The 18225-nt window shown below is 42.4% G+C and overlaps 1 pseudogene; it reads left to right on the top strand.

The window, feature by feature from the left end:
• Positions 1-14920, top strand: part of LOC121492218 — a 106515-nt pseudogene extending 91595 nt beyond the window's left edge.
• The last annotated feature ends 3305 nt before the right edge of the window (positions 14921-18225 follow it).

The raw sequence follows: 18225 nt of genomic DNA, 5'->3' as shown, positions 1-18225 counted from the left end.
TTCATTCAGTTCAGAATACTTTCTAATTTCCTTTTTGCTCTCCTTTTTGACCCACAAGTAATACAGAGTATATTTAGTTTCTAAGTATTTGGAGGACTTCCCAGAGATCTTTTCATTATTTAATTCTATTTTGGTCACACTCTGTGTGAGTTGATTCCTTGTAAATTTATTCAAACTGATTTTATGGCCCAGAAGATGATTAGAAATATGATCCACCTGGGGCAGTTGGGTGGCTCAGTCTGTGAAGCATCTGACTATCTCAGCTCAGATCTTCATCTCAGCCTTGTGAGTTCAAGCCTTGAGTTGGGCTCCATGCTGGACATGGATCATATACATATGATCCACCTAATGGGAGAAAATGAAGTCATTATTATGCTAATACAAGGACTAACTTTTGAGCAACGTTTTTCTTTTTTTAAGATTTTATTTTTAAGCAATCTCCACATGCATCATGGGGCTCAAAATCACAGCTCTGAGTTCAAGTCGCCTGCTGTACCCACTGAGCCAACCAGGTGCCCCAGTATGTTTCTTATCATAGATCAGTATATTGGAGTTTGGGTTTTACACATTAATCTTATGAGCTTTGTGAATATGAGTTCCTTATGGAGAGAACAAGCTGCCTCTTAATATTCACTACATCCAATGGTAAAGATCTGAATTAAAAACCAAACATTAATAAATAAATAAATAAATAAATAAATAAATGAAAAAAAAAAACATTTTGGGGGATCCCCGGGTGGCTCAACGTTTTGGCGCCTGCCTTTGGCCCAGGGCATGATCCTGGAGTCCCGGGATCAAGTTCCGCATCAGGCTCCCTGCATGGAGCCTGCTTCTCCCTCTGCCTATGTCCCTGCCTCTCTCTCTCTCTCTCTCTCTCTCTCTCTGTGTGTGTGTCTTTCATGAATAAATAAAATCTCTTTTAGAAAATAAAAATAAAAAAATAAAAATCAAGCATTTCAATCTTCCAGGTATTTTCAAATAACCATATATTTTTATGCATATATTTGTTTTACCTTTAGAATATAAATGATGATTTTAGGTCTCTGAATAAATTGTCCTTTCCTGGATTACTTTGTTTCTCATCTGAGAATTCATAATTAAGTAAATTTTATTTACTATATTTATACATGAATGTTTTTTTTTTTTTAATTTTTATTTATTTACTCATGAGAGACACTGAGAGAAGGCAGACACATAAGCAGAAGAGAAGCAGGCTCCTCACAGGGAGCCCGATGTGGGACTGGATCCCAGGAGTCTAAGATCATGCCCTGAGGTGAAGGCAGACGCTCAAGTGCTGAGCCACCCAAGCGTCCCTACATGAATGTATTTTGATAGGAAATCCATATTGCTCAATATCACTGATTTAGCAGTTAAAGTGGCCGGTAAATATGCAGAATTTGAGCCTCCTTGGAATCAGTCCCAAAGTTCTGTTCATGAACATATTGAAATTCAATATTTAGATTAGATGGTATGTAAATACATTGACTCAGGATACTTTTCAATATGCTATTAAGGGTTATAACTGCAATATCTGAATAAAAATTACTGGTCTATTTAAAAGAAGTTGCTGGGGTGCCAGGCTGGTTCATTCGGAAAAGTATGCAATTCTTGATCTTAGGGTCATGAGTTGGAGCCACATCCTGGGTGTAGAGATTATATACATACATACAAACGTTAAAAAAATTTTTTTAAAAAGTCGTCAACGTCAAAAAGTCAAGACAAAACAAAACCAATGAAAAAAGTGACACTCTGCTTCTCACTCAAAGCTGGCGGGAGTGGCTGGGGGGAAAAAAAAGCCTTATCCTTCCTATACTGTCCTCACAGCCAATATTTAGTCTCTTTAGTGTGTCTCTGGCCCTCTGTCCTTTCATGACTGGGGGTGCTAATCCTTAACTGTAGTGACAGTAAGATCAGCTTAAATCATCAAGCTCTTGTGAAACTGATTTCTCTCAGGAGGCTATCTGGCTGTTTCAAGCCCTAATTTTCAATATTGTCTTAGTGTATGTATGTAGGACCCACATGCCCCAAAGGAGGCACTGGTCCTTTCACTTGCAAAATGTAAAGCTGTATAGAAAACTAAGTGGTACAGCACCAGATCTCGGGAACCAATCATCAGTTTGGGGAGAGGGGAGACTTTTGTTCTAAAATAGCCACAAGTCTGGAGGTGCCTGGCTGGTTCAGGCAGTAGAGCATGTGACTTTTGATTTGGGGTTATGAGTTTGAACCCCATGTTGGAGGGTAGATTGTACTTAATAAAAAATACTTTAAAAAAAAAAAACTTTTATTTATTTATGATAGTCAGAGAGAGAGAGGCAGAGACACAGGCAGGCTCCATAAACCGGGAGCCCGACGTGGGATTCGATCCTGGGTCTCCAGGATCGCGCCCTGGGCCAAAGGCAGGCACTAAACCGCTGCACCACCCAGGGATCCCTAAAAAATACTTTTAAAAAAACTACAAGTCTGGGTGCACAAGACTAAATTAACTGCTCCCCTTTATAACATGTCAATGATAACTTAACCCCTCTCATTTGGTACGTTTTCCAGTTAAACATTGTTGGCACATCATGGTAAGTTTTGTGAAAAAGAGAAAAAGAAAGTATTACTAAGTTCAGCCTTATACTTAAAGCAAAGAAATGAAAGAAATATCCCTTGCTCTGCCACAAGTCTACCACAAGGTAGGCAGCCAGTCTCTTCTGGAGAAAAATTTGTCCTGAAGTTCCTCCACAGCTTTTTAAAAAATAATTAAAATAATCTATAGAATTGTAACTCTCTTCACATTCAATATTATCTCTTTGTGGAAGGAAGGACTGAAGTAAAAATATGTATAATTCAAGAAATCTTTTTTTTTTTTTTTTTTGTGAGAGACAATGAAGTGAGAAACCAAATCCCCACAAACAACACTCCCAAGTTTCACTAATTTCACCTTTCCCTGCTCTCATCCAAGGGTGAACAAGAAAGAAAGCACCTACTGGTGATGCAATGAGAAAACAGAATTGACACAGAATTGAGAACATTGGATAGGGAATCAGAAAACTTAAATATGACCCTGGCTTTGTCACTAATTTGTTGGGTGAAACGGAATTAAGCTGCTTAGTCTTTCTATTCTGGAGTTCTTTATCTTTAAAGTCAGGGGATTGGATTCATGAACTCTAAGATTCCTGTGGACTCCTCCCCTCTGCTTCCTTGGATTCCATGGCTTCCTGCTCATGATACTGATGTATCACCCAGATCTCTCCTTTTTTTTTTTTTTAATATTTTATTTTTTTAAGTGATCTCTACACCCAAAGTGGGGCTCCAACTCACAATCCCAAGATCAAGAGCTACACACTCCACTGCCTGAGCCAGATCCCGTCCTTCTATACTACTGACTTTCCTTTCCTCAGCTGCTGGGAAGGTTGGAGGATGACAGCTCTCAGCTGAGTTACTTTCTAGAAATTGCCCTCATGCAAAGACAGCCACCTTACCCAAGACCGCATCCCCTTCCTGAGGAAAGCCATATCCAATGTTTGTTCAGTGTGGGAATGAGAAGAGCCAATCCCCTTGCTTCAAGATGGGATAACTTTGAAGAGCCAGCCATACCTGCTCCAGAATTCTCCTGGTTTCTGTTGTGACTGCATTGCAATTCAACTCCTCTAGTTCTACAGGTGTTGATCTTGAGAGAATGCCTCAACTAACCAACTACACAAAAATCTTCATTTCAGTGTCTGTTTCTTGGAAAACCCAACTTAAGATGGTTGGTGCCAGGAGTGATTGAAGGAAGCTGACTCTAAAATGGGATATTGGAACTGGACTGCGCTTTTTCTAGCTGGCGGTGAGTAAGTACCCCATCACTGGTGCTCAGAGGATCCAGCAGAAATGGCCCACTGCTCCTGTTAAGGACAAGTGTCCCCACTTTTTTTTAAAGATTTTATTTATTTATTCATAAGAGACATACACACACAGAGAGGCAGAGACATAGGCAGAGGGAGAGGCAGGCTCCATGCAGGGAGCCCGATGTAGGACTCGATCCCAGGACCCCAGAATCACACCCTGAGCCAAAGGCAGATGCCCAACTGCTAAGCCACCCAGGCATCCCTCCCCACTTGTTTATAAATAATGCAGAGGCCCCTCAACCTAGATAAGAAACCAAAGAAGGATTTTCAAGAGTAGCCCTGCCACTTGGACAATATAACCCAGCAAACATTAGGGTATTAGAAGTATCAGTGGTGGAAAGGAATGCTATGTGGAACTTATGGCAACATCCAATAGAGAGTCACAATGTAGATCTCAAGGGTACTGCAGTAAGTCTATGCCAGCTTCACTGAAGAATTTTCCACCATTTGAAAAATGGCCCCAAACATGCTACTGTACTCTGGTAGAGACAGAAGGTCTGGTTATAGGACATCAAGTGAACATGTGGCCCAGGCTGCTTGTCACAAGATTATTTCTATCAGGCCCACCCATTACACAATGGAAGTGGTAAATCTGGGTAAATCCACAAGAATAGGTAATCTAGAACCCTCTGTCATCCACTACTACTACTACACTGATGTCTCCCTCTCAGCTCACACCTACAGCTGCATTGGCACATTCAGGTGATCCACTCGGGGCTTTCTTAGGAGTCCCTTACTCAGTTTTGAAGGTTACAAGCACAGCAGCCATAGTGTAAGAGGTTTTTGGTGAAAGGCTTGCCCACAGGCTGTGGTTATCCACTTTCTGTGGGAAGAGAAGGGGCATGGGGTAAGGGTTAACAATATATAGGCAGCCATGGAAAACTTGGCAAGTTGGCAAGTTGGTCAGGGGTCTGAAAAAAAAAACACTAAAAAATAAGGTTGAGGGCCTGAATCACACACACCATCAAGGAAGCCACCTAGATCAGCAGAGGTGCTGGCTGAGGGTAGGGGAACTCTAGAATGGGTAGTGGAGGGGGGAGACCCTGAGTTTTAGTTCTACCTGGAAGCCAGCTGTATTAGTGAGGGCTGAGTCCATCCCACCAACCTTTCTCTGATAAGTTTCCCCCAGGAACAGAGACCAATCAGAATTCTGGAGGTGCTGAACTTGTTGTATAAAGCAAGTGGGTCTGAGTGACATAAAAGGTAGCTTGTCATGGATGCTGTGATATATTGCACAAGCCCTCTGTTCCGGACCCAGGCACTTACTCTCCCAGATACTGGGTGTGTTGGCTGCCAAAAACTCCCAGCTAAGTCTTTCTCCAAGGATTGCCTTCAGCAGATGAGCACTCCCCCCACAAGATCATTTCCCTTGCCTGGCATAAAGTCCAGGGCCCCTGCCCCAAGATGAGACACCTCTGAAGGCCCATCCTGCTTCAGAGCCCCCACTGGGTCATCTGAGGCCTCTCTTGAAACAGTGCTATTGTTCAGCTCCTCCCACTGCCCATTCCTCCTGCATTTATTCCCACACAGGTGTCATCCTGAGGGCACATCCCCTGTAAAATCCTGGACACCGGGGGCTTGAAGTGTTAGTGTTGAATGGGTACAGTTTTCAGTTCAAGAAGATGAAAAGTTCTGAAGATGGATCGTGGTGATGGTTGCACAATAATGTAAATGCATTTAATTCCACAGAACTGCACAATTAAAATGGTTAAAATGGTAACGTTTTTGCTACTCTGTTTTACCACAATAAAAAAAAAATTCCTACATATGAATCTCCCTCAGGGCCTTTTTCCTAAGGAACCTAACCAAACAACCTCTCTGAATATGGCAAAAAAAATTGCTAGTTTCCACCAACATTCATCCTTTGTTTCTTCTCTAGTAATTGAATTCAGCCTGAGTCTGTAAGCAGTCTTACCATTGGCCATGGAATGTGAGACATGTGACTAAGTTTGGCCAGTGGGCTATGAGAAGTGATATGGGCCACATCCTGGTCATGCTCTAAAGCAAGAGGCATGTGCTCTACTTGTCACCACTCTTCTGGGGGCTGTGATGCAGATGCGGTGGCAGGAGCTGGAGCCAGAGATGAAAGCCATAGATAGAAGATGACAAAGCCACCGTACCAACCCTAGACTGGTTATCTCTGGCTGTTACAGGAGATAAAAATCAACTTCTGTATAGTATAGGTTAAGCCATGGAATTTGAAGTATCTTTGTTACGACAGCTCAGCCTGTATCCTAGCACTTGGATTGACTCCAAAACCCGTTTTTCTAATCCTGACTCCTTTTCCAAACAGCTCCTATTTCTTGTCCCCAGTTTTGAGACTCGCGTGTCTACACCATAATTTATCCTAATGCTTTCTAAACTTTGTTCCTTCTTTTGTTCTTTGTTTCTAATAATACCACGATTTCCTACTTAGGAAGAAAGAGCCCTAAACATTCACATAATGGAATACCATTCAGCCATTAAAAATGAGGAGGAGGTAGCCCAAGATATACTAACAGTGGAACAATCCCCAGGATCTGTTGTTAAGTGAAGAAAACAAAGAGAATGGGGTGCCTGGGTGGCTCAGGGGGTTAAGTGACTGCCTTCGGCTTAGGTCATGATCTCTGGGTCCTGTGATGGAGCCCTGCATCGGGCTGTCTGCTTCTCTATCTGCCCCTCATCCTGTGCTCTCTCTCTTTCTCACTCTCTCAAATAAATGAATAAAATCTTAAAAAAATAAAAAAGCAAGCAAAGAGCAGTACAGTGTCTATATAATATACCACTATTTGTGTTAAAAAAAAAAAAAAACCTACCTACCTCTATAAGTATTTGTGTGTGCATAGAGTACCTTGGTGAGGATAACCAAAGACTTGAGTTACTACTCAACTTATTTGTTTTTTATAATTTTTTTCTTTTATTTTTAAGTAGTCTTTATACCCAGTGTGGGGCTTAAGTTCACAACCCAGAAATTAAGAGTTACATGTTCCACCAACTAAGCCAGCTAGGCACCCGTATTTGAGTTGCTACACTAGATAGGACAGCTGGGGGACAAGGTGGCAGAAAAACATCTCTTATATATACATGTTTGAATGGTGTGCTGTGTGCAAAGAGTTGCTAGATTGCATTATTCAAATTCTAATTTGTGTAACTGGCACCTCTGGTATTGTGCTATGTGTAGCCCAGGCAGCTGTTCATATCAGTCCTGTTATGCTTGTTTTACATACTCAAAAAAAAGTTCAAGAAAATCTACTTACTCTTTGCTCTATAGTATAGTTTAAACAGAACAGCTATTTTTCTGAAACTGTCTCAGTTAAAATATCCTAGGATTTCACAGACTTCTATCTGGATTATTATTTATATCTCTGTTACCATCAATTTAAAATGAGCTTTTATTATCATTTAAGAGTTCCCACTCTTTAAAAAGAAAAAAAAAAGAGTTCCTGCTCTTTTCAGGAACTTCCTTCAGCACTGAAATGACAAGGCAGCTTTTTCCTCTGAAGACCTCCAAGGTGAGACTGGGGGAAGGGGAGACACTGAACTAAATTAGGCAACACTAGAACCTGCCTAACCCCCACAATTCTCCTCCTGGGAGCTGTCAGTGACCCAGGATATGATAACTGTCAATTATTCATTATGGACTGAGAACCTGAAAAAATGTGCTTAATCTTTGACCCTGCTATGAATTTCCCACGTATCCTAAGGAAAGCATCAACAATACAGCAAGTCAGATGTACCCAAATGCTCACCATGGCTTATTTCCATTGTCTGTAAACAAAGCACAGAGCCATAGATTGACTAGTTAAATCTACTCTAGTTCATCTAGGTAATGGAATTCCAGGTGTTAGAAGAATAATGAAATGGGAAAATGATTACATTGTATTGATAAATGACAAAAGCAAATTACAAAGCAGTAGTTAAGGCTATTATCCTTAGACAATTTTTTGTTTTTTTTTTTTAAAGTAAGCTCTACACCCAATGTGGGGCTTGAGCTCACAGCCCTGAGATCAAGAGTTGCATGCTCTTACGGACTGAGCCAGCCAGATATCCCTCAATTTGTTTTTTAAGAAAAGTGTATAACTATATCTGGAAAAGGCATTCACTAATATGTTAATACTGCTTTTCTTTGAGAGTCGGGCTTTTATAGATAACTTTTTTTTTTCTTTGTGGTTGCCTGATTTTTCTCAAGTTACAATTAATCCAGTTTCTCTTATAATTAAAAAAATGTTACCCCCACCCAAAGTCAATTTGAGGAGTTCTCTGAACTCTTCGGTTTGCTCCTCATTAGTCTCCCGTAGTACTCTGAGGCATATATACAAATTGTAAATGAGAAACATCAATCCTGGGTTATGTAGAGAATTTTTCCAACTTGATTATGTACTACAAGGAGGAGGTAAAAGTAGACGGGCGGCAGATGGTAAGGGGGTGGGGGTGGGTAAAACAGATTAAATGGTGTTGTTACCTTTATTGTAAGTTTTCCTTCCAGAAAAAGTAACTTAATGATTTCTAGCTAAATGAGCTATTTTACATTTGTAGAGATGACAAACTTCACTATTCACCAGGACCATATGCTTTTTTGGTATTCATATAGGCTTTGAAGTCTAAAATACATGCTGTTTAGGAATGTTAGTCTAGACTAGAGAATAATAGCTCTCCTCTAAATAATATATAAGTATCTTTTTAAATTAGCCTTGGCAAGAGGAAATTTTAAAAATAGAAGATGTGGGTCAGAATCAAGTTCTATAAATTAGTACATTCTTTATAAAACATTTATGGATTTGGGCCACCTGGGTGACTCAGTGGTTGAGCGTCTGCCTTTGGCTCAGATGGTGATTCCTGGGTCTCGGGATCGAATCCTGCATTGGGTTCCCCGCAGGGAGCCTGCTTCTCCCCCTGCCTATGTTTTAGCCTCTCTATGTCTCTCATGAATAAATAAAGAAAATATTTTTTAAAAGTTACAGATTTGACTGAAGGATTATTTTAGACACATTTGTGTATAGCATAAATACAAATTAAATGTAAAAAATTTTAATAATGTAAAAGTGAGTCCTAGAAAGACCAGCAGGTGGCATAAATAATTTATTTAATCAAAACTGCCAAGATATATATTGTAATAGGCAGCTTCCCTGACCTTTCCCCCTTAAAAAAAAAAATCTCATGAATATTTAGGCCAAAATTCCCAATTAAAACAGCACTAACAAGATTAACTTAGTTATAAATACGAAAATTAAAATTGCAGGAGAGAGAGATCTCATAGATATCAACCCAAGGCTAACCTGTAAACTTATGTGCCCAGGCCTATCATTAAACTGAAACTCAAAAGACAACATATAATGAGAGCATCTAACATGGATCCTCCACCCAGCACACCAGCATCTCTGAAGTAGGAAGAGTGTGCTGACATTACAGACTCAAGAAAATATTGTTTTTAAAAGCTATGTGGGTGTGTACCTGCCCCAGTTAATTACTCTGTAAGAGCAACATTAAGCCTCTTCTCCTTTCAAATACACCTGGCGGGCTGGTTTCAACAGTCAGTCTTTACTGAGTACTAATGAAGCTCCACGATACCAACCTATCAGATGCCTGTCGGCTGCCTTAGATCTGAAATAGGATATTTTCCTATTCCCTAACACCTGATAAATTGGCCAACAGGAAATATGTTTGTCTCTACTTGCTTTTGTACCTGCTTCCCTGAAAATAGTTCCCATTACAAAGACACATGCCAGGGAAATAGCTGACCCTTGTCAAGGGTCGTCCTGCAGGTTCTTGATTCTTAGTAGCATGTAGCACAGAGGCTCACGTCTGTGCAGCCAGCATGTCATCTAAGACCTCCAGAGCAGTGCTTCCTGACCTGGGACCCTCGGCTGGAAAGCCAGGGACCACAAACTTATGTGTAGGTTAGAACAGACTGCAGCAAACTATTAAAAATGCTTTCTCTGGAAGGTGAGTTTATAGCAGACTGTTTTTTTTTTTATGCTCACTGTTCCACTTTTGCTGCCTAGAGTATTATACATAGTAGATACTAAATAAATATGTATTGAATGAATGAACACTTTTCTATCATGTCTAAATTTTTTGAATTGAGCATGTTATTTCTGAAATAATGAAAATAAAGGTGTTTGGGTTTTGTTTTCTTTTTTTTTTTTTTGGCACTCTCAAACTCAAAAAGTAAAGAATTATTCTTCTAGACAATTTTTCCCTAGGTGAAAACCTCATGATTCTTCTTTCACAGTCTTTATTTGGATGAATTTAATTTTTGAGTGCAAATATCACTCAATATACAAGCTTGACAAAACCCACCTAAAGAGTATCTAAATCAGATAACTCTTCAGTTATGTAAATCACCAATGACTCATTTCAGAGACTTCCCATGTGTCTCCACAACCTGTTTCATGTTCCTTAAACATGTTCCACTGTTACTGCACTGTTTGCTTTTCTGTGGACACCTTACACACAGCTGCATGCAATGCCTCTCAGGGTCTTGGCCCCTTCCCCACATTAGTGAGGAAGCAATACTGAAAGCCTACAGCTTTTTCTCAAGTGAGGCATTCACTGTGCTGCTCTGTGTTCTTTGAAGCAATCCTCAGTTTTGCATCCAGGTAGGCCAAATATTAATTGAAAGGCAATTGGGGTGGAGGGTTGTAGAACGAAGTTTTCTTTAAAACTGTGTTATAGGGCCACCTGGGTGGCTCAGTGGTTGAGCATCTGCCTTCGGCTTGGGTTGTGATCCCGGGGTCCTGAGATCAAGTCTCACATCAGGCTCCCCGCAGGTGAGCCTCCTTCATCCCTCTGCCTATGTCTCTGCCTCTGTCTCTGTGTCTCTCATGAATAAATAGAATCTTAAAAAACAAAACAAAGCAAAACGAAACAAAGCTGTGTTTTAAAAAATAATTGGATTCCAAGGCCAACCCACGAAAGTTGGATTCACACATAATAAAGTAGAAACCATTCAAATTCTGGTACATAGATATAGTAGGCACTCAGTATGTATTTGCTGGCTAAATGGATATTGATAGTGCTTCTTAGCAGGAGGAATTTATAGACTGAGACTCGGTGTCAGTCTTCCTGCCCAGGGAGGCACCCACTCTGTTCCTAACACCCAGCAGCTGTTGATACCTGCAGGTATCACAGGGTATTACAAGTTGAGTGGTAGTAACTAGGAAGATGCCTGTCTTAGGAAAAGATCTTCTGGTTGAAAGTATCTTGAGGGGACTAACTGTAAGTCCGCCAGGCTGTTGGTGCTCATACCTTCAGTCTGGGCGATTTTCGTCCAAGGATGGTTGTGGGCTGAATGGTGTTTTAAGTTTTTTTTTTAATTTTTATTTATTTATGATAATCACACACACACACACACACACACACAGAGGCAGAGACATAGGCAGAGGGAGAAGCAGGCTCCATGCACCGGGAGCCCGACGTGGGATTCGATCCCGGGTCTCCAGGATCGCGCCCTGGGCCAAAGGCAGGCACTAAACCGCTGCGCCACCCAGGGATCCCTGAATGGTGTTTTAGAACTTCACATCACTTTAGTTTAGACTCATCTGGTGTTAAGGAATTGAGATTCACTAACATTAGCTAAACTAAAGGGATTTATTGTAAGTAGTGATCATAAGTCATTAATCCAAAAGGAATCATCCCAGGCTTCCTGTGGCTCAAGTAGAGGGTGGTTCTGGGCTCAGAGTTGTTCAGAAGCCCTCAGCTGCAGGGCTCTGTGCCTTTCCTGCTGATGCTCCTCCATTATTATCCTGTGAATACACGTCTGCAGTGTTCCACCTGCCTCCCCTCAAACCTAGCAGAACCTGTGGCAGCAGACAACAGAGGGAAAGTCATCAGTTAGCGTGAGGATTGGCAGCCCTCCCTGATGAATTAGCTGTGGCCCAGAAGGACAGGGTGAGGGGTCATGTGCCTGTGCATGGGGAGCAGATCGTAACTGGCTAGCAAGGATGACTGCGGGAGCCCTTAATTTAGTATCTCTCTTGTAACCAATAGAATGTGACCAAAGTGACACTGCCTGTCTTCTGGGTCAAAAAAGGCCCTGCAGTTTCCACCTAGTTCTCTTGAAATGCTTGCTCTCGAGATGATCCCTTTTGGAAGGTAGCGGCCACACTATGAGAAGACCAGACCACTTGGAGAGGCCATCGTGGGTGTTCCAGTCAGTAGTCTCAGCTGAGACCAGCCTTTGCATCATACCAGCCAGGCACCAGGTACGAGTGCTAGAACCTTCAAATTATCACGGGCCCCCGGCTAGTCACGTCCAACATTTGAGTTCCCAGCTAAGGGCCCAAGCACCATGGAACAGAGACAAGACCTCTCCACTGCCCCGGACCCACATTCCTCCCCCGCAGAGTTTGTGAGCACAATGAGATGGTTATGGCTTTATACCACCAAATTTGGGGTGGTTTGATACACAACGATAGAAACCAGAAAACAAAGCATGACACATTCAAAGAACCAAAAGAAGGTAGCATGGCCGACAAACATGGGCTTTTACTGGATACCTGAAGTAACAACCATCTCTGCTGCTTTCTCCCATCAGGAGTCCAAAATCAGATAAAAGAGAAGCAGGCGTGGTTGGGAAAATTATGGGGATGTGGCTTATGCCTCTGTATAATCCCTAAACCAAGCAGAACACCTTGTTCATTTTCAGTCTCCCATCTATTGTAGAGACAGATGCAGAGGCGTCTGGTTGCACCCAGGTTTGCTTTCCCTGAGGCTTCCTTATAGCGCAGGGCCCCACAGGGTGGATGTCCCCCCACTCTGAGCAACAACCCAGCAGATGTCTCCGCTGCCCTCCACGTGTCCCTGTTGTGCAACTTGTTAAAGCCAGGCCGCTGCTGCAAACCCTGGCCATGGGGCTGCTCCGTCCCACCTCCAGCAAAGCCATCCCCCTGTTAGTCGCCCTAGTTCCCTGAACACTGGAGATGAAAAGGCAAGAAATGTAGTTTCTTTTGGCCCAGATATGATTCTCCTGTCCCCTGGGCCATTCTACAATGGGCATCATTTTCAAGGACACCCTGCTGTGGCTCACTCTACCTTGTATTAATTGTATGGCTTTGCATGAATTGTAAATCCAGAGGCATTAGATCTTTAGGTCATTTGCACATGGTTTTCACTGTGGAATGCACTCAGGGTGCAGAGGGCAAATGCCTGCTGACCCTGCATTTATTTTTTCAGCTGGTGATTGAAGCTCTGGCCCAGTTATAATAGATGGGAATGCCAATGTCTTGTCCATTTTCAACTTTAGTGCAAATCTTACATTGAATAGGGGTCATATTTCTACTCTCAGCGTGTAAAATACAAGTAATTTTCATGTATGTGTTTCCAAAGTAAATATCACTGTGTTTGCCCTCCCACCTCCACCCCATAGAACTGTTGTTGGGTTTTTTTTTTTTAAAGACATGAACATGGAAAAATAATATTGCAGGTTTCTGAAGGAATGTTATTAATATCTCCAAGAATGGGGGACACATGGTTGGCACTGTCAGTTAAACAGCTGACTCTTGGTTTCGGCTCAGGTCCTAATCTCAGGGTTGTGAGATTGAGCCCCAAGTGGGACTCTGCATGGAGCAGAGCCTCTCTCTCGCTCTCTCCCTCTGCTCCTCCCCCACTTGCCCTCTTTCTCTCTCACTCTCTCTCTCACGCTCTCAAATGAATAAATAAATTTAGAAAATACAAAAAAAAAATTTAGAAAATACATATCTCCAAAAATGGGCAGACCTGTGAGCATGTACCGCTGGCCTATACACTGGGTGTGAAGCAGCTCATCATGGTAGGCAATAAGATCGACATCAGGGGGCCACCTGACCATAGTGCATGCTTTGAGGAGATCTGGGAGGAGGTGAAGGCCTCAATCAAGATTAGTTACCACTCTAAGGCTGTTGCCTTTGTGCCCACCTCAGGCTGGCATGGGGACAACGTGATAGAGCCCAGCACCAAGATGGGCCTGGTTCGGAGGCTGGAAGATCACCAAGAAGAAAGGAGATGTGGTAGCCATGACACTGCTAGAAGCACTGGACTCCATCATGGCCCTGACTGCCCTGTGGACAAGCCCCTGTGGCTGCCTCTGCAGAATGTATACAAGATTGGGGGCATCGGCACCGTGTCCGTGGGCCAGGCAGAAACATGCTTTCTCAAGCCAGGCATGGTGGTGACCTTTGCCTCCTGCAACATCACTATGAAAGTCAAGTCTGGGGACACCTGGGTAGCTCAGCGATTGAGCAGCTGCCTTCGGCTCAGGGCGTGATCCCACGGTCCCGGGATCGAGTCCCACATCGGGCTCCCTGCATGGAGCCTGCTTCTCCACCCTTGGCCTAGGTCTTTGTCTCTCATGAACAAATAAATAAAATCTTAAAAAAAAAAAAAAAAAGTCCCAAGCCTGTCAAGATGCACCATGAGGCCCTGACTGAGGCCCTGTCCGGTGACAACGTGGGCTTCAATGTGAAGAATGTGTCAGTGAAGGACATCAGGTGGGGCTGCGTGGCAGGAGACAGCAAGGATGACCTGCCCTCAGAGATGGGGAGCTTCATCTCCCAGGTGATCATTCCCAGCCACCCCGGCAGCATTGCAGCTGGTCACCAGTTCAGGATGGCCATACAGCCCACATTGCCTGCAAGTTTGCTGACCTCAGGGAGAAGATTGACCGGTGTTGAGGCAAGAAGCTGGAAGACAATCTCAAAGCCCTGAAGTCTGGGGACTCAGCCATTGTTCAGATGATTCCGCAAAAGCTCAGGTGTGTGGAAAGCTTCTCAGAGTACCCCTACCTTGGTCACTTCACTGTGTGTGACATGAGGCAGACAGTGGCTGTTGGGGTCCTCAAGGCTGTGGAGAAAAAAACAGCGACTGGTGGCAAAGTCACCAAGTCTGCTATGAAAGCGGCCAGGAAGTGGGTGGTGACAGCTACTTCAGGCCTTTCCAGGCCAGGGCCTGCCCAGGAGGAACCACAGCTGGAAAAGAACAGCTCAAGGAGAAGCGTTGGACTTACTCTTCCCTTGGCCAAACTATCTTAAACCTGTCCCTGCTAATGCAGTTTTCGTTTTGCTGATGAGTTTGAGGCATGCGAATAAAGTGCAGCAAATCTTTTGGGGGGAGGGGGATGGAAGGTTTTTCTTTTACTTAGAAAGTCTTCTTTAAAATTTATTTACTTATTTAAGTAATCTCTACACCCAACATAAGGCTCAGACTCACACCCTGAGATCAAGAGTCACATGCTCTTCCAACTGAGCCATCTAGACACTCCATTTAGCCTATGCCCCACCAACCTCTCCTTCAGCAATCCTCAGTTTGTTCTCTATAGTTAAGAGTCTTTTATGGTTTGCCTCCCTTCCCTTTTTTTCCCCTCCCCTATGTTCATCTGTCTTGTTTCTTAATTCTACATATGAGTGAAATCATATGGTATTTATCTTCCTCTGACTGACTTATTTCATTTAACATAATACATTCTAGCTCCATCCACATCATTGCAAGTGGCAAGATTTAGTTCTTTTTTGATGGCCAAGTAATATTCCATTGGGTATATATACCACATCTCCTTTATCCATTCATTAGTTGATGGACATTTGGGCTCTTTCCAAAATTTAGTTATTGTTGATAATGCTAGTACAAAATGCTAGTACAAACAAACATTCAATGCCCCTTTGAATCACTATTTTTGTACCCTTTGGGTAAATACCTAGTAGTGCAATTGCTGGATCATACAGTAGTTCTATTTTTAACTTTTTGAGGAACCTCCATATTGTTTTCCAGAGTGGCTGTATCTATTTGCAATCTCACCAGCACTGTAAGAAGGTTTCCCTTTCTCCACATCCTTGCCAACCTTAGTTGTTTCCTGTGTTAATTTTAGCCATTCTGACAGGTGTGAGGTGGTATCTCATCATGACTTTTTTAAAAAAGATTTTATTTATTTGACAGAGAAAGAAAGAGCACAAGCAGGGGAAATAGCAGAGGGAGAGGGAGAAGTAGGCTCTCTCCTGAGCAGAGAGTCTAACACAGAGTTCAACCTCAGGACCCTGGGATCATGACCTGAGGTGAAGGCAGACACTCAACCAACCGAGCCACCCAGATGCCCCTCACTGTGGTTTTGATTTATATTTTCTTGATGACGTGTGATGTTGAGCATCTTTTCATGTGTCTGTTGGCCTCTGTATGTCTTCTTTGGAAAAATGTCTATTCGTGTCTTCTGCACATTTTTAAACTGGATTATCTGTTTTTTGTTTGTTGAGTTTGATAAGTTTTTTTTTTAAACAGATTTTGGATACTAACCCTTTATCAGATATGTCATTTGCAAATATCTTCTCCCATTCCATAGGAAGCCTTTTAGTTTTGTCGTTTCTTTGGTGTGCAGAAGCTTTTTGTCTTGATAAAGTTCCAATAGTTCATTTTTGCTTCTGTTTCCCTTGCTTGCAGAGACATGTCTAGTAAGAACTTGCTACAGCTGAGGTCAAAGAGGTTGCTGCCTGTGTTCTCTAGTATTTTGATGGTTTCCTGTCTCACATTTATGTCTTTCATCCATTTTGAATTTATTTTTGTGTATGGTGTAAGAAAATGGTCCAGTTTCATTCTTCTGCATGTGGCTGTCGTTTTCTCAGCACCATTTGTTGAAGAGACTGTCTTTTTTTCCGTTGGATATTCTTTCCTACTTTGTTGATGATTAGTTGACAATATAGTTGTGGATCCATTTCTAGGTTTTCTATTTTTTAAAAAAGATTATATTTATTTATTCATGAGAGACACAGAGAGAGAGAGAGAGGCAGAGACACAGGCAGAGGGAGAAGCAGGCTCCATGCAGGGAGCCCGACGTGGGACTCGATTCCAAGTCTCCAGGATCACGCCCTGGGCTGAAGGTGGTGCTAAACCACTGAGCCAACAGGCTGCCCTAGGTTTTCTATTTTGTTCTATTGATCTATAGGTCTGTTTTTGTGCCAGCACCATACTGTCCTGATGACTATGGCTTTGTAATATAGCTTGAAGTCTGAAATTGTGATGCCTCCAAGCTTTTTTTTTTTTTTTTTAATTTTACTTATTTATTTGAGAGAGAAAATGAGAGAGGGAGAGAACATGAGCTGGGTGAGGCGCAGAGGGAGAAGCAGACTCTCCACTGAGTAGGGAGTTCAATGTGGGACTCCATCCCAGGACTAAGCCACAGGCAGATGCTTAACCACCTGAGCCACCTAGGTGCCCCAGCTTTGCTTTTCTTTTTCAAGATTGCTTTGGCCAGGGATCCCTGGGTGGCGCAGCGGTTTGGCGCCTGCCTTTGGCCCAGGGCGCGATCCTGGAAACCCGGGATCGAATCCCACGTCAGGCTCCCGGTGCATGGAGCCTGCTTCTCCCTCTGCCTGTGTCTCTGCCACTCTCTCTCTCTCTCTGTGACTATCATAAATAATAAAATAAAAATTAAACAAAAAATTTAAAGATTGCTTTGGCCATTCAGGGTATTTTGTGGTTCCATATTTTGGGTAGTTCAAACAGAGGGAATTTAATATTAGGAATTGATTACATAGGCAATGGAAGAGTTGAGAAGTTAAGCAGGGAGGAATGAGGCAACCTAGAGATTAGCCAGAGCAGGAAGCCTCTGTTATTCTTAGAGTTTAAGGGACAATGAGAGGAGGTGTTATGGCCACAGTCCAGAAGTTGAAGCCATCCATAGTGAAACCCTACAAGGACAGTTGTTGGGCCAGAGCCATGAGAGAGAAGCCACCTGAGTCAGAGATAGAGAGGAAGAAGCACCTTAGTTTCTTCCTTTCTCTTGCCCTCCAGTCTTTCACCAGTGTATCCCATTGGCTAAATCTCTCAGAAAGCCAACTAGCAAAGGAGACTTGGGAAATAAAAGTATTTCCTATGAAACAGATCAGAGCAGAAAAGGGCAAGGAATGGATCTAAGAGCAAAAACTATGTGTACACAGTAATATTTGTAATAATATATGTATACATGTATTTATGTATATATATGTGTGTATAAGATATATAGACAGATTTGCTATCATTATTACATAGGCAGATTTGCTATCATTATAAAGCAAATGTGGGAAAAAAAATAAAGCAAATGTGGAAGGTGACCAACACACAACAAAAAGGAAAACAGATAAAAGCATTATTTTATTTTATAGGTTTAAATGTAAAGTACTTATACTTTTTGTACAATTAACAAAAACACATGTTAATGGGGAGTTCGGTGGCTCAGTTGGTTAAGTGGCTGCCTTCAGCTCAGGTCATGATCTCAGGAGTCCTGGGCTCCACCCCCACATCAGGCTCTCTGCTCTGCTTCTCCCTCTCTGCCTCTCCACTACCCCCCTGCCCCCATCGCTCCTTCTCACTCTCTCTCCCTCTCTCTGGAATAAATAAATAAAATCTTGAAAAACAAAACAAAACAAAAACCACA

The sequence above is a fragment of the Vulpes lagopus genome, chromosome 5, assembly GCF_018345385.1.
Source record: "Vulpes lagopus strain Blue_001 chromosome 5, ASM1834538v1, whole genome shotgun sequence".
NCBI classification, from domain to species: domain Eukaryota; kingdom Metazoa; phylum Chordata; class Mammalia; order Carnivora; family Canidae; genus Vulpes; species Vulpes lagopus.
This window is presented reverse-complemented; position numbering and strand designations above follow the sequence as displayed.